Source organism: Rhea americana, unplaced genomic scaffold (assembly GCF_003343005.1).
Source record: "Rhea americana isolate MKP2758 unplaced genomic scaffold, rheAme1 scaffold_1, whole genome shotgun sequence".
Lineage (NCBI taxonomy): Eukaryota > Metazoa > Chordata > Aves > Rheiformes > Rheidae > Rhea > Rhea americana.
Genome location: NW_028185038.1, coordinates 8,463,295 through 8,474,850, shown reverse-complemented (window position 1 = coordinate 8,474,850; position 11,556 = coordinate 8,463,295). Strand labels below are relative to the sequence as shown.

General features: G+C 35.6%; 1 long non-coding RNA gene across 1 annotated transcript in view; it reads left to right on the top strand.

The window, feature by feature from the left end:
- The first annotated feature begins 354 nt into the window (after positions 1-354).
- Positions 355-11,556, top strand: part of LOC146601822 (uncharacterized) — a 36,312-nt gene continuing 25,110 nt past the window's right edge. Inside the window, exon 1 of the long non-coding RNA XR_014895053.1 lies at positions 355-454. This is a non-coding gene — a long non-coding RNA (uncharacterized LOC146601822). The remainder of the gene's footprint in view (positions 455-11,556) is intronic.

The following is an 11,556-nucleotide window of genomic DNA, read 5'->3' as shown; positions in this document are numbered from 1 at the left end:
CCGCTCGGGTCCCGCCGGCGGCGGGGCGGCTGCGGCCGGAGTGCCGCTGGCGCCCGGGCCGGTCAGCGGCTCCCCGGCGAGAGCCGTCACCTGATCGGGGCCGTGGGGGTTTCGCAGAGCAGCAGCGAGAGGCAGGGAGAAACTTTCAGGGGGGAACCGGCTGCTTCTGCCTCTACTCCGTTTCTCTTATTTGTTTGGAAAGTGCTTTAATAAGTTAATAGGTTTCTAGAAATGTGAATCAGAAGGAGATGCCATAGATTCTGTTCAACTGCTTCGTTCCCTTTAAACTGAGCTGGGGTGAGTGTAAGCCARTGCTGGTTTCTGCTATCCCAGCTGCATGTTTGAAGTGCAGAAGCTGCAGGCTCCTCGGGGAGCCAAGTTTATAGGGGATCCTCAGGCATGCACGGTGCAGTGGCTCGAGGTACSGTGCTGAAGTGGGGAGTTCGGCCATTCGGTAAGCTCAGCCACTGGAGACTGGGGAGTTCTCTGCTGGGAAGATTGCTGATGCCATGCATCAGAGATGTTTGTACTCTAGCTATAGCTAGTGGGCTTTGCCCAGAGGACATGAATTCCTTAAACATTTAATATAATTTGTATTTTAACATCCTCGTTTTAATTGGTGGTTTGTTGTTTAAAATGACATTTGTGGTACTTCTGGATGCTTGAAAGAGATGCTAATCATCAGTTCATGCAACCTGGCAGAACAAGGAGAAAGAATCTGACTTTCATTCACRTCTCGAGAATATACTTTATCATATATTCGGTTAGCTACATAAGGTCAAATATTTAGATAAAGATATGATCTAGGAGTTTTCCATTTATACTTTGGGGTAAGTTGTGTAATAGGTTGTAGATCATATCTTGATAGTTAGAAAATGAAAGGAGACGCAATAGTTTATGTGATAAGTAAAGATCAGAAGGGACTATAATGTTTTCTGTCTTGCARTATGGTGTCATTTGTGGGCATCTGAACTCCAGGAAAACGGCTCTGTGCCAGTGCTCTTACTGTAACCAAAAGAAGCAGCAGTGAAAGTGTCAGGAAGACAAGGGTACATTGTCTGTTTGATAAGTTATTTAAATTCTGATTTTTTTCTTTGCAGAAATGCTTTATAGATACTTCTTTACGCTAATGTCAATTTTAGGTTACTTTCATTTAATACATGAAACAGTCTCTATCCCACTTCTTCACTGTTTTCCAAGTATTTCTTTTTAAGTCAAAGCAATCACTAGTGATTCATTATGTGTGCACCCTTAATAAAGATATCTGTCATACATGAATTAAGAACATTAGTCAGGCTTTTAGTCCATGGATTACTGTAACTTTCTTGAATGAGACATAAAGGATGAATTCTAAATTCCGCATAGATTGTATTAGGAGTTTTCCCTCAATGTGTTAATACAGTACACTTTTGATGGGAGTCCTCAAAGCGCTGGCCAGATGACTGGGTGCTTGGAAATTGCAGTTCTGCGTGGATTCTTGGACTGAGAGAGACTTCCTGGTTGGAATGATCTTTTTTATGCTCTAGCATCCTTTAGTTTGCCAAAGGGAGAGGCCTGTTGGATCCAGCTTCCTATTTTAAAAAAGGTCAAAGTTGCGTATATTTTTTACCTGACTCCTCCTTCAGTGCAATTCAGTCTAATCTCTGCACTCCTTAACTGAAAGGCACAGACATCAGACATCAATATTACTCACAGTAAAAAATTACTATTGCCCGGCAGTACTTTACAGCAGTGTGTAGGAGAGAAGAAGCTGGGAAATAAAATCATTTTATGTTTTTATAACTTTGTTCTCTTTTTAATTATAAAACACCTTTAGTGTGCTGGAACAAGGTTAATGAGACCATTTTCATTGTTTCCGCATAATTTATCAGTGATAACTCTGTAAATTAAAATAGCATGACCTTGAGACCATGTGACGGTAGCTGCTTCTTCAGTGCTGCCTAGGAATAAAGTCACAAGGAGAAATGTGGAGGTAGAACATTACTATTTATAATGTGATGCTTAGGAGACTTAGCGTATTTCTCTTGTTTGAAAGTTTTGATAACTCAGCAGTGAAAATGCACAGTTAGATAAAATCAGGGAATGGCTAATTCAGTTCATAGGAATTAGCTTATCTGTTTTGAATTACAGAAAAGAAAGGTACTTTCATGATTTTTTTTKATTATTTGTGTTTGATTAAACTCATCCCATTTTGAAATATCAAAATAGTTTTATCCCATGATCAAGTGAAATATTTTTTTAAAAACAAGTCCAATGGAGTGTTGCTGTTTTATGTGAGCTGAACATTTTGAGATAAAAATATTAACTTAAAAAAATAAGCGTATAATGTGAGAGCTGCTGTATGTCATCGGGGGAATAAACATCATGAGAAACTAATTAGTAGTTTCAGAATATGATCCTACCTTGAACTCTCATAAGTATGACACCTAGTAAGTAAGGATTTTAATACATGAAATTATTCCCTGGCTTTGCATAGGGAGAAAAGATTATAAGAACCATTATTATTATTATTTTTCAATTCTAACTGTAAGAGTTCACAGAGAAATATTCTTTGGAAACTATTTTTTTCTGAGGTTTCTTTTTCTTTCTTTCTTTTTTTTTTTTTATTTCTTTTCTGCCAAATGTTTATTGTGCTGCTATTGGCAGACTCACAGAGATTCCCTTAAAACATATTGGGTGAAATTTTGGCCCAGATGAAGTCAGTCACAAAGCTGTCCTTGATATCAGATAAAGATGATTTAGGATTTCATCTGTAATGTCCTATGGATTTTTGCAAATGTCCCCTTTTAATGGGAGAATTTTATACAGCAGTCAGTTTAGTCAGGTGTATTTACAGGTGTTATGCATTCTGAAATTCTAGTCACTCTGGTGAAAGAGTCGGTGAAGAGCCTTACTGTCCCTGAAAGAAATACTTTTTAATTTCACATGTAACTGTTTTTATATGTGAAATACTTCAGATTAAGAACTAYGTTCTTCTCAAGTGCACAGATGCATAGTTGTAAGAGTAGCAGAGTGTTGAGGAAGGACATCCTAATTTGGGTAAGTAATCAAGTTGAGAAGAGCTGTGTGAGGAAAAATGTTGTCCCCAGTTCCACCCACTGTTCATCACTGTTCTGTCAGATCCATTGTACCTTTCTTGCCCCAGTAATTCTCATCAGTAAGTGACACAGCCCCGTGATGTGCACAGACTCCAGTACAGTCTGTGTTTTAGTTTTATCATGATTGTGGGATAAAACTATGTTGATATTTCAAAATGGGATGAATTTAATCGAAGACAAAACAATCAAAATAAACTTTGTTTTTTAGTTTGAAGGGTTGCAGAAGCAACCTATTCAGTTGTACTGCATAAGCCAAAATCTTTATTCTTTGCGTAGAGTTATAATCTTCCACAGATGCGATCAGCAGAATCCCAGTGAGTGGTCTGAAAGCATGGATTTTAGTACACAGGAACAATAGAACAGATTTGTCCTGTAAGTGTTGTCTGACACATCTCTTCCTCGAGCAAAGTGGTTTTGGCATATTAAATAACCAGATGATCTGACTAATTGAATATTTTCATTTTTTTTCAAAAGTAATTAACTAGTTGCATCACYAATATGAAAATAGATGTCAAAGTCAGTTACATTGATGTGTAGATTGTCACTTTCTAATGTCTTTGATTTGATTCTAAACTGTCAAATTTCTATTTAAATGCCAACCCATAATGCTTTAGCTCCTTATGTAAAAATGCATTTAGTGCATATAATGTAAGTAGGGACTTAAAAATAACTTTATCTTCCAATCATCTACTTACCAGTAAGCATATGCTAAAATGATTTGCTAGATAYGGATGGATTTAGGCATATTTCCAAGTACTTTCCTTGTCAGGAGAAGATCAGGACTCTCATAAGGAAGGGAAGAACATCCATGTTTGGGCAAACTGCAGATGCATCTTGCCCCCTGTCCTGTTTCGGTAATGGCAACAGTGATTTCTCAGGGAAGAGTGAAGGGATGGGACAGTTCTGTCCCAGCACCTAGTGATTTGTGGCACAGGGACTTAAGAGTCTATATAGGTTTGTTTTGTTTTGTTTTGTTTTATTAGCAAATCCATTCCTGAATTCCACCATTAAGACCTAGATTGCAGGTAACAGACTTTTTCTTTTTTCTTCAAATGTCTGAGACATACCTTCCAACAGCAGTTTTGCCCTGCACAGACAAATAGCATATCAGCTACTTAAATTCCCTATGAAAATACTATTATTTTATCATGTACATTTTYGTATGTATAATTATGTTTTTAGTAAACTTCTTTCATTATTTAAACTCTTCAATATTTTTCTTTATATTTGTTAAAATACTGTATGCATGCAGTGTGTCTTTTTTGTGTTTTCCTGAGTATCAATATATACTAAAGTGTAAATACTGGAAAAAAAWTTCTTTCTTAATATGAAGAGCAATATACTAGGAAGCTGCATTATTTTCCTGGATAAAATATATCATGGTATCTTGCAAAAAACAAATGCAGAACTATGAATAACCCTGTGGTTGCACTTCTGGCATATATTGCAAAGATATTCTTTGAAAAAGTACTGTACTTGAACCAATCTTTTTTCCTAACTTGTACTCCTTAAGATTTAACTAACTCTAGAAATAAAATTCAAAGTTCTCTTTTTACCATTACTTGATGTCATTTCAGTGCTTGTCCATCTTAATTTAAAGACCATTGAAGCTGACTTCTGACTCATGTGGCAGGTGATTTATTCTGTAACTCSTCCAGAGAGAGGATGGCATTTCATATCAGAAACTCTACTTGTACACTGGCAATAGAATTATATTCATCAGTCTTTCTGCTTCTTTGAAAATTGCAACTGTGCTATTAAAGTATGCAGCCATGATTTTGTTAGTGCATCATTTCCTTGAAGAAATGAAATAATTGTGAGTGCTTTGCTAGGTTTTGTTGAGTCACTCATAGTTAAAACTAACACTTGTCTGCCTGTTGATATTATTGACATCAAACAAAACTCTATTAGTGTAAGTGGGTAAAATTGAGTCTGACTTCCTTCATATATCCTGTAACCTTACCTTCATTCATTCAGTATCTCTTAGAGGTATGGATTCTGAGGTTCTGGTTTCAGTGTTTATGATGATATCCCTGCTTCTTACAGATAAGGAGCTTCTTTCATGACATTAAGAGTTGATTATTTATCTACTTTTTTGTATAGAAGAAGTGTGTACATGGAAAAATTCTTCTTCAGGAGGGATTTATGTGAAGATATGGTTATGGCTGTGATTTAAAAAGGGTGATGGAAACGAAAGTGCTGCAGTAGTTGTAGAAACAGATGTTTCTTGTTCTCCTCCTCCTCATAACAGTATAAACTAATGAAAAATAAGGAGAGTCCCTTTTATTGCTGGAAGGCATCAAGGCAATGATCTGAGGACAGAGTGCTACTTGTTTACTGTTTTAACATTCAGGAAAAAACTTTTTCTTCCAATTCTAATGAAAAATTATTGGAGAATTTAGATTTTTCTTTCAGAAGTTTTTTATTTGGGATTAATATATCTGACATGCAAACTGGGAACACCTTATTCAATCTTACGAACCCGATATTTGTGTCACTTGATSAATCAGGATAGCTGATTTTGATGTGGCTATATTGTGTGAACAAGAAGAAAATGTAACTGCTTTTGGAAATTGTTTTGTGTATTTGTGTATGTTTGTAATATTCTTCTGAGTGAAAGCAGTTTAATTTGCTATTGAAACTATGTTAAAGAACAGCAGATCTAGAAATGAAATAGGGTTAATATTTTAATTATTTATTCACTGCCATATTTTTCTTATTCAATGCCATAAGCAATAGGACTGTCCTTTAAAGGATAAACTTAAGATAGATTGAGTCATTTGGTTAAAGAATATATTTGCAGATAYGTATATACTTGTAAATGTGAGCACATATATACACATTTGTATACATYTGCATACATATTTTTGAGAGATATAGGTAGGAATTTTTATCTTTAGGTTGGATGTGTGTAAGACAGCAGYATTGCTTTTAGAAACTAATTTTGTAATGATTTTTATGGACTTCAGAGTAGTAATCCTGAATATTCATAAAATTTTTGGTGTGTCTATATGTGGAACTTAAAATGAATCCATTTATTCTGGTAGCCAAACRAGGTACAATATTGTACTGTTCTGCAGTAGGAAATAAAATTATCATAAACTTTGAAATAATATTGAATAGAGATTCAATATTATTTCATAAGTGGCTAATGAAGCATATGCAGTCTCTAGTACTGAGTTTAAAGGTATTGATTTCAGTGGCAAAGCAAAGAGTCCATCTCCAGTTTTGTTGCTGAATGYGATTGCAAAACTGCCCTTAACTGAATTTTCTCAAATTGCAAGGGATACGGTCCCAAGTCATCTTCCCAACTCTAGAATGCACAGAATATCTTCAGTGTCACAGTGTTTCTTGGGCACAAGTGATTGGTTACAAACCAGCTTGTTTTCAACCTCATGGATATCTACCCAGTAAGCAAATCTGATAGTCTTTCCAGTAAGATGATCTAATAGTCTTTCAGGCCCTTGTACAGTTTTCTCACTGTCAGCTGAAGCTACTGCAATGGAAAGTGAAATAGCAGACAGAAGCAAAAGAAAAAGAAGAAAGTGAAGGACTTTAATAGAAAGGAACTAGCATTCCTAAATTGAATAAAAATTCCCATTGGTAAATGATAATCTCCAAAACTGTAATTGCTGATGATTTTTTAAATGTTCTTTTAACATTAGCCTAAAATGCACCATTTATTTAAATTTCCTATCTGTAACTTGGACTCTTCACTAGAAGCTTGGTTGACAGAAGCCTGCTGTTTGTGTAAATCTGCCTTGTATTTCCTCATGTTACTTTGTGCACATGAGTCACAAATGCATTATTTCTGAACTCAGAACATCCAGATTGCTTGGGTCCAGATAGTTTTATCAAAAGGCGTGTTGCTGTCAATGTGGCACTTTCAGAGATTTTCTCATTAGTATGTAGGTTATGATTAGTAATACATTAATAGTACTATTTCACTTTACTTATCMGCTTCAGATATTTCTGTTGGATGTCTTTGATTATTTCCACAATTCATGAACTCAATAGAAAGGGAAAAAAGAYAAGGATGAAAATGAAGAAAGCAAAATGTAGCAGAGGAAGCCCCAGCAAAAAACCCAAAGACTTTATTAAACTAAAATATTACTTGTTTTAGAAACCCCATGTTGTGTCATATCCAAGAGAAATTCTCCAGCAACAGTCAACAGAGAATATGCATTTTSTAGGTATTCCTTAGTACTTCAAAATATGTTGAAATGCTGCACTGGCCTAGGGCTGGCCTTCTAAAATACCTACAATTGACTCTTTCCAATGAAAAATTATCATTCCTTCCCCTTTAGCTGAAATTTTGAGTTGTTCCTAAGGGATCTATTTTTCTCTTTGAAGTTTTTGCCAAAGTAAAATGAAACAAATAGTGCCTCCTGCAAAATGGGATGGAGATTTACCAGGTAGTGTTTAGTTACCATCGTGCCAGTACTGCATGCTGGGTCTCTTGCTACTAAGGTGGCACCTTGACCTCTCTGGCTCACCTTCTGCGTTCTCGTTCTCTGACCCCCAAATAGCTGTGATGTCATTAGGCTTCAGAAGTACTAAGTAACTTCAGCTCCTTTCCTTTCGGGTTTCTGACCTTTGCAGCAGATGATCTTGTACAGTTCACCTGTACAGGATCGTCTGAGAATTGAAGAAAAAACAAACATACATGTGATTTGTGTACTGCAGAAAAAAAAGAGTGATTCTCTGTGCCCACTAGTGGAAAAATACRTAGGTGAGATAGTGGCTGCATGCATTTCTATATTACATTTTTTTAACACTGTTGAATCACCTTGGCTCATATCAGAGTACTTCAAAGAGCTCGGGCTTCCCTTTCCCCAATACGTAATATCTCCTACAAATCAGAGTCTTACCTGCCACCAGTGTCCTTTCATGTCTGCTTCTGCAGTATCTCTGCAACAAAAGCATCCACCTTGGTTCCTCTTCCCCACTCATGTATTCTTGCATCCCTGGAATTCACGCTCTTTCAGGTCTGGAATAGCACAAACTAGTTTACTGGGGATTTCTATCATCTAAGCTGTAATCTACTTCAGAAAGCAAACAGGAAACTTGATTTGACTCGGAATTCCCTTTTTGATCCTGTTCCTGTTTGGATGGGAGCAAGTCTAGGGTAAGTCTCCCATTGTCCCTAGTCTGGGAGATATGTTCTGCAACCTTGACAATTTATGATAGTCTCTATACCCATTGATGGCAGTGACGTCATTGAATTATCCTGAATTAATAAATTGTTCATAGAGTCCTCAGGTTGTCTCACTGCAGGCCAGAGTTTTCCTTTGAAGGCCTGTTAGATAGGGTACTGGTGACAAAATTGAGATCACTCACTATCTGAAGAGTCCTAGTTGTGTTTTTTTTTTTTTTTTTTTTTTTTTTAATAAAGCACAGGATGGTAAAATATTATAGCCATGTCCTCAGTATACAGGGGGAAGAAAAAGAAAAAAATCATAGAAATAGATTTTATAGTTATATGTAATGCCGATATATTGGCTCTGATCAGCAGAGTAACWGAAAAAAAATAATAATTGGAACATAAYGAGCTAATTTTTCTACACTGTAAACTAGCAAATAAACTATGTAGTTGGGTTAATGTAACTTTGGTATTGAAGAGTGGAAATCCTTCCTGGAAACAAATACAGATGCCACCCATCTTTTATTTACTAACCTATTTAATCGTCATATCTTCATATCTCTCATTTTAATTACATTGGTCAAAATAAAATGTGGATGATTATTTGTTTAATTACACATTCTTATGCATTTTCTAAAAAAAAAAAAAAGATTGTTCTAGATTCTTTTCAATCTTGACAATCATGAATTAATCTGTGTATTTCCTTGCAATTGATATATCCATTTTATAAAGGCATATCTAACTTTTCCTAGAGAAGCTAAAAGGGAACAAAATTAGCATACCCRTTCCATTGCATGACATCATTTCACATACAGGTTTTTACAACACAGATAAYTTTTGTTTATTTGATTTTAAACTCAGGTTGAAAACTGAAGAAAGGTCCTGTCCATACCTTTGGATGTTTTATATTAAATATTTCCTAATTTGTTACATTCACATGCCTGGTTCATTAATTAGTATTAAATGGAATGACTTCGTTAGTTTCTGTTGTGTCCTTCCTAAGTCTTTCATTATGCTAAATCAGCATTAATAATTATCATACAAGCCTCTCATGCTTCCAAGATGGTATGTTAGTGAAAACAAGGATTAGACCCTTTATATTTTAATTCTCTTTATATTTGTATGARAACAGTGTTTTATGTTTCAAAGTATAGCAAGGGCCTGCTACAAGCGTAATAACCTAATACAGCRTCTGTGTTCTCACGTCATTTAAGTGCAATCCTTGGGGAGTGAAACAGGCAGCCGCTGTTTAACTGCTTGAGTGGACTGGGGTGGAAGTGGAGAACACCTTTTTGATTTAAATTATCATGATTTTTGGTTAGGTAAAGTGTAATTACCCCAGAAATTTCCTGCACACACACTGCTCTTCTGCRAAGCCCTACTTAAAACTCCATTCTGCTAAGGTGACTACTACACACTTGATGATCTTAGACGGTGTGCTGTGACTATCCTTCATTATATTGGCAGTGATTGTCTTACTGATATTTCTGATTTCTCTTTCCCTGTGGGTTTGTTATGTCTGCCTGWTATCTCATGTATAAAGTCTGAAACCTTTTGGTGAGAGGAACTGTCTTTATTATAGCAACTAGCATGACAATTTCAAGCTGGGAAGCCTGTAGTTTCTGTGGCAGTGTAGGTATTCACATTAAATTCAGTTAGCCGTAATGTGGGGTTTTTTGGTAATAATTATTGGAACTATTCGATACCACTTTAGCATAAGATCTGTAACTCAGTTGACAGTATTTCAGTCTTAGTGATAGAAGCTGTAGAGTAGATGATATTTGAGCAGTATGAGTCAGAGAAAATACCCAGTATGCCCCAGTTAGAGCTTCTACTATTGCTAGCACTGGTCTCATGGTCTTTCCTTTACAGACACTGCTAGTGAAGCCAGTTCAAAAAACCTTAGCTGTACTATGCATATAGAGAAGATATTTCCTGAACAATTCTGTTTTTATTATCTGCTCCATTTACTTGTGGCAGAACATTTTTCCCCTGTAAACTTCTAGAAGAATTACTGGAATTTCTGATAAGCCAGTAAAAAGAGCTTTTTCAACACTCAGTCTATTTGGTCATTTTCCAGTAAAATAACATAAAAGATTTCAGAAAAAGAATGCAGTACAGTACTGGAGGCTTTGCTGGTAAAAATAAAATCAAGATGATGTGGATTTTTAAAATTAAAGTCAATAATCAAAGTATTAATTAAAAGGTCTTCTGGATTTATATTTATGTTGAATTTCTATGTAATGCCTGTGGTACTTATATACTGAAATAACTCTTCTTCAGAACAGAGGGACCCCCAGAATTTAAATGTGTCTGGTTTATAGATCTGTATGAAATATTGTAGATTTTTTTGTACAATTAATCCGACTCCAAGAAGTATTGCAGCTGCTTTGTGTTGATAGGAGTTGATGCTTGTTTTATATTTAAGAGTAATAAAATAAATGCTTCTGGAGGTAAAAGTTGCAGAAATCGATTTTTTTTAATCTAAGAGAATACCTCCTGCATATGAACAGAGCTGTACCAACTTCTTTTAAGAAACATAATAGACCCCAAAAGAATCCCCCAGGATTCAACTGGGTTAACAATAAGTAAATTGGTAGTAAGTAGTAAGCAGATTTCTGACCAATTGCTGTAGAAATTGTTTCCACTGAGTTGCAAATTTTTTCCTTTTTCATCTGTATATTGTTAGCCAGGGATATTGAGGCAAATGCTTCTGGGAAAGTGATTTGCAGCTGAGACATTAAGGCAGAAGTCTTCACATATATCTCTCTAGACACTAATATTATTCTTGTCATTAAACTATCTGAACACCTTCCAGATTCTAAATATCTTTTACAAAAAGATCTATTCAGACTTCCCCAACAGAGAGCTAACCTTGTTGTCCTAACCAAACTCAGCAAATTTCAGTGCAGGGAAGAAAACTAGGCCWGCATGAAATTTATTACATTTTCAATTTCCTAATCTGGACTATCAGATACTATTCTTAAAAACTCTTAAGAAATTACTGTGTTTCACAATGATCATGATTGTATTTTCAGCATGAGTACTGTCTTTTTATGGTTTGCATATTATTTAAAGTCTGTCAAGCTTTTTTGAAGGAACAGACCTATTGAAAGGTACACARTTTACCAACAGAATTGGTAGTAAGYGATTGCTTAGTTTTCTCTTTTTGTTCTTAAAATAAACTCCTAAAGCATTAATGTTACCATTACTATATCAAGACAACTGAAATCAGATACCATGGAGACAAGTACTATAAGTTGACAAGGAGAAAGAGTTGCTGTCCTGAAGAGTTTATAGAGCTTAATTAGACAC